Raw genomic sequence first — 6,000 nt, 5'->3', positions numbered from 1 at the left:
CAATAGCGCTTTTTTTTTCTTTTAAGCAGCACAGGTGACTAGTACTATCAACTCACTTATTGACTAGCTGGCCTTCTGTATCATTAGAGGGATGGAGTATAGGGGTGGTACAGAAAAGATCTTTCTGCAGCTTTCCAAAGGCTGAAGGGCTGCTAAGGAGAAGCACAATCATTCCAGAAAGACCCTTCCAAAGATTACTGCATCACAGTAAACTGAGTGAAGATGCAGAGGATTCTACAGCTGAGCCATCTGACATCCCTAAACATAAACTCAGGGGAAAAAAGGAGAGTTCATGGCCTTTGGAAAAAGGGGCAGGCCACTCAGGAAGATTACAAAGGTGTTGTAAGGCTATGTAGGGAAAAGATTAGAAAGGCCAAAGCCCAACTAGAACTTAACCTGGCCTTGCATGTTAAAAACAATAAAAAGAATTTCTATAAATATATTAGCAACAAGAGGAGGACTCGGGAGAATCTCCATCCTCTACTGGATGCGGGAGGTAACACAGTGACAAAGGATGAGGAGAAGGCTGAGGTACTTAATGCCTTCTTTGCCTCCATCTTTAGTAGTAGAGTTGGTAGTTCCCTGAGCACCCAGACCCCTGAGCTAGTAGATAGGGACGGGGAGCAGAATGAAGCCCTTGTAATCCAAAGGGAGGTGGTGAGGGACCTGCTCCAACACCTGGATATAAACAAGTCTATGGGGCCAGGTGGGATCCACCCGAGGGTACTGAGGGAGCTGGCGGAAGTGCTTACTGAGCCACTTCCCATCATTTACCAGCAGTCCTGGAAAAATGGGGAGGTCCCAGCTGACTGGCATCTAGCAAATGTGACGCCCGTCCACAAGAAGGGTCGGAAGGCTGATCTGGGGAACTACAGGCCTGTCAGTCTGACCTCGGCACCTGGGAAGGGCATGGAATCGATCATCCTGAGTGCCATTATGCAGAGCATGAAGGACGCACAGGTGATCAGGCCCAGCAAGCATGGGTTCATGAGGGGCAGGTCCTGGTTGACAAACCTGATCTCCTTCCATGACAAAGTGACCCACTTGGTGGATGAGGGAAAGGCTGTGGATGTTGTTTACCTGGACTTTAGCAAGGCCTTTGATACAGTCTCCCACAGTATCCTCCTGGAGAAACTGGCTGCCCATGGCTTGGATGGGAGTACTCTCTGCTGGGTTAAAAACTGGCTGGGTGGCCGGGCCCAGAGAGTGGTGGTGAATGGAGTTAAATCCAGTTGGCGGCCGGTCACGAGTGGTGTCCCCCAGGACTCGGTATTGGGGCCGGTTCTCTTAAACATCTTTATCAATGATCTGGACGAGGTGATCGAGTGCAACCTCAGTAAGTTTGCAGACGACACTAAGTTGGGTGGCAGTGTCGACCTGCTGGAGGGTAGAAAGGCTTTGCAGAGGGATCTGGACAGGCTGGATCGATGGGCCAAGGCCAATGGGATGAGGTTCAACAAGGCCAAGTGCCGGGTCCTGCACTTGGGTCACAACAATCCCATGCAGCAATACAAGCTTGGGGCAGAGTGGCTGGAGAGCTGCCTGGCATAAAAAAGGACCTGGGGGTGTTGGTCGAGTGTTGGCTGAACATGAGCCAGCAGCGTGCCCAGGTGGCCAAGAAGGCCAACAGCATCCTGGCCTGTATCAGGAACAGCGTGGTGAGAAGGACTCGGGAGGTGATCGTCCCCCTGTACTTGGCACTGGTGAGGCCCCACCTCGAGTACTGTGTCCAGTTTTGGGCCCCTTACCACAAAAAAGACATTGAGGTGCTGGAGCAGGTCCAGAGAAGGGCAATGAAGCTGTGAGGGGTCTGGAGAATAAGTCTTCTGAGGAGTGGCTGAGGGAGCTGGGGTTATTAAGCCTGGAGAAAAGGAGGCCGAGGGGAGACCTTCTCGCTGTTTACAACTCCCTGAAAGGAGGGTGTAGAGAGGCGGGGGTCAGTCTCTTCTCCCAAGTCTCAGGTGACAGGACAAGAGGAAATGGCCTCAAGTTGCACCAGGGGAGGTTTAGGATGGATATTAGGAACAATTTTTACACTGAAAGGGTTATTAAGCATTGGAATAGGCTGCCCAGGGAGGCGGTTGAGGCACCATCCCTGGAGGTATTCAAAAGACGGGTTGACATAGAGCTCAGAGATATGGTTTAGTGATGTGGTTTTTTGTTTTTGTCTGGGTTTTTTTCTGGTTTTTTGAGTTAGGTTGATGGTTGGACTAGATGATTTTAAAGGTCCCTTCCAACCTAGGCAGTTCTATGATTCTATGATTCTGTGATTCTATATCACTTCCCAGGAGGTAAAAAACAGGATGAAGTAGCGAGTTAGAAACTTCCAATTAAAAAACCCAACATACTGATGATACAGAATTATGAGCATCTTAATTTTAATATGTATTCTCTCCTTTCCCTAAACATAAATGTCTAAAGACATGCTAGGTACTTAATGGGTGCTAAATGTCTGCTCTATTCCCAGGAGTGTTTACTGCTGAAATTTGTCAGAAGGCAATGTTAGGAGCAATCTGACTTTATACATTCTGTTCAACAGAAGGCATTTTCTTTTTAATCATCTAAATTATTGATTAGCATTTAATATATTTGTTAGTATTAATTTAGTTGTAAAATATTAATTTAGTTAACTATTAGTTTTGATACTGTTCTTTTTCTAGAAACTTTTTTAATGCAGTGACTTTTTCAGATTTCTTTTTTTTTTGGTAGAAGGTTATTCCTTTGATAATATATTTGCATAAAGTGAGCACAGTCTTGGATATCATGAATGTTATTAAGAATTAGCTCACTTTAAATTCTCAATCCCTTTCTTAAGACTTTACAGTAAACTAATTTTTAATAATCAATCCAGCAGATATGTACACTTCATCAACTGTGTTTATTCTGTGTCATGGATCATTCTGTTAGTTATCACTATGTTCTTTAACTATTGTTTAGGCAACAGGGTTTAATCAAGAAGCTGGTCCTTCAGCAAAGTAACGGGAGGAAGGAGTAAGAGAAATGTCTGTCTGAAGAATAGCCATGAGCAGGTTGAAAGCTAATGGGTAAGAATAAGAGACCGAGGCAACAAAGGGAACCTTGTGGTTGGTGTCTACTACAGGCTGCTCAATCAAGGGGAGCCTATTGACGAAGCCTTCTTACTCCAGCTACAGGAGGCATCCCGCTCACAGGCTCTTGTCCTGCTGGGGGACTTCAACTCCCCCGACATCTGCTGGAAAAGTAGCATGGTGAGCTGTAGTCAATCCAGGAGACTCCTAGAATGCATCGAAGACAACTTCTTAAGCCAGGTAATAGACAGCCCTACCAGAGGGGATGTGATACTGGACCTGATGGTCACCAATGCAAGTGAGCTAATTGGTGATGTCAAGACTGGAGGCATCCTGGGCTGCAGTGATCATGCACTGGTGGAGTTCGCAGTCCTGAGGGATATGGGTCAGGAGAAGAGTAAAGCCAGGACCCTGAATTTTAGGAAAGCAAACTTGCAGGTCTTCAAGGAATTAGTCGGTAGGACCCCCTGGGAAACTGCCCTCAGGGACAAGGGAGCAGAACAGAGATGACAGATCTTTAAGGATGCTTTTCATAGAGTGCAAGAGCTCTTGATCCCCAGTTATATAAACAAGGAAAGGAAGGCAAAAACCAGCATGGATGAGTCGAGACCTGCTGGTCAAAATAAAGGGCAAGAAAGAAATGCACAGGCAGTGGAAGCTAGGACAGGTATCCTGGAAGAGTATAGGGACGCTTCCCGGTTGTGTAGGGATGGGGTCAGGAGGGACAAGGCGTGGCCAGAGCTGAACTTGGCAAGAGACACAAAGAATAATAAGAAGGGCTTTAACTGGTAGGTCAAAGAAAGCGTACTCCCCCTGATGAGCAAGACTGGCAAACTAGTAACAATGGACAAGGAGAAAGCTGAGGTACTCAGCAACATTTTTGCCTCAGTCTTCACTGACAGCATCTCTCCCCACATCTCTCAAGCAGATAAACCTCAAGGCAGGAACTGGGGGAGTAAAGTCCCTCCCACTGTAAGAGAAGATCAGGTTTGAGACCACCTGAGGAACCTGAACATACAGAAGTCTATGGGACCTGATGAGATGCATCCCAGAGTCCTGAGGGAATTGGCTGATGTGGCTGCCAGGCCACTCTCCATGATATTTGAAAAGTCATGGCAGTCAGGTGAAGCCCCCAGTGACTGGAAAAAGGGAAACATTGCACCCATTTTAAAAAAGGGTAGAAAGGAGGACCCCGGGAACAACCGACCTGTCAGCCTCACCTCTGTGCCTGGGAAGATCACGGAACAGCTCCTCCTAGAAGCTATGCTAAAGCACATGGAGGACAGGGAGGGGATTCGAGACAGCCAGCATGGCTTCACCAAGGGCAAGTCCTGCCTGACCAACCTAGTGGCCTTCTGTGATGGAGTGACTACATCAGTGGACAAGAGAAGAGCCAGGGATGTCAACTAGCTGGACTTCTGTAAGGCCTTTGACACAGTCCCCCACGACATCCTTCTCTCTAAATCGGAGAGATATGGATTTGATGGGTGGACTGTTTGGTGGATGAGGAATTGGTTGGATGGTGGCACCCAGAGGGTAGTAGTTACTGGCTCGATGTCCGGATGGAGATCGGTGACAAGTGTTGTCCCTCAGGGGTCCGTATTGGGACCAGTACTGTTCAATAGCTTCATCAATGACATGGACAGTGGGATTGAGTGCACCCTCAACAAGTTTGTGGACGACACCAAACTGAGTGGTGCAGTTGACACGCCTGAGGGATGGGATGCCATCCAGAGGGCTATGGACAATCTTTAGAAGTGGGCCCGTGTGAGCCTCATGTGGTTCAACAAGGCTAAGTGCAAGGTCCTGCACCTGGGTCAGGGCAACCCCCGGTATCAATATGAGCTGGGGGATGAAGGCATTGCAAGTAGCCCTGCTGAGAAGGACTTGGGGGTGTAGGTGGATGAAAAGCTCAACATGAGCCGACAATGTGCATGCTGGCAGCCCAGAAAGCCAACCGCATCCTGGGCTGCATCAAAAGCAGCGTGGCCAGCAGGGCGAAGGAGGTGATTCTCCCCTTCTACTCTGCTCTTGTGAGACCCCACCTGGAGTACTGTGTCCAGCTCTGGAGTCCTCAGCACAGGAAGGACATGGACCTGTTGGAGCGGCTCCAGAGGAGGCCACAAAAATGATCAGAGGGCTGGAGCACCTTTGCTATGAGGACACGCTGAGAGAGTTGGGGTTGTTCAGCCTGGAGAAGAGAAGGCTCCGGGGAGACCTTATAGCGGCCTTCCAGTACCTGAAGGGGGGCCTACAGGAGAGATGGGGAGGGACTCTTTATCAGGGAGTGGAGTGATAGGACGAGGGGTAATGGTTTTAAACTGAAAGAGGGGAGATTTAGATTAGATACTGGGAAGAAATTCTTTCCTGTGAGGGTGGTGAGACACTGGAATAGGTTGCCCAGAGAAGCTGTGGATGCCCCTTCCTTGGAAATGTTCAAGACCAGGCTGGATGGGACTTTGAGCAATTTGGTCTAGTGGCCCCCCCATGGCAGGGGGGTTGGAACTCGATGAGGCCACCAAATTTGTCAGGCATGATTTTCCCTTGGTGAAGCCATGCTGGCTGTCTCAAATCACCTCCTTCTTTTCCATGTGCCTTAGCAGAGATTCCAGGAGGATCTGCTCCATGATCTTGCCAGGCACAGAGACGAGACTGACCGGCCTGTAGTTCCTCAGGTCTTCCTTTTTTCCCTTTTTGAAAATGGGGGTTATGTTTCCCCTTTTCCAGTCAGCAGGAACTTCACCACACTGCCTCGACTTCTCAAATATATCCCTCAGGACCCATGGATGGATTTCATCAGGTCCCACGGACTTATGCGCCTTCAGGTTCCTTAGATGGTCTCGAACCTGATCTTCTCCTTTCAGTGGGCGGTTCTTCATTCTCATAGCCCCTGTTTTTGCCTTCTGTGACTTGGGTGGTGTGGTTAGAGCCCTTACCAGTGAAGACCAAGGCA

Source organism: Numenius arquata, chromosome W (assembly GCF_964106895.1).
Source record: "Numenius arquata chromosome W, bNumArq3.hap1.1, whole genome shotgun sequence".
Lineage (NCBI taxonomy): Eukaryota > Metazoa > Chordata > Aves > Charadriiformes > Scolopacidae > Numenius > Numenius arquata.
The sequence above is the reverse complement of the archived record's forward strand: the minus strand, read 5'-3'. Positions refer to the sequence as shown.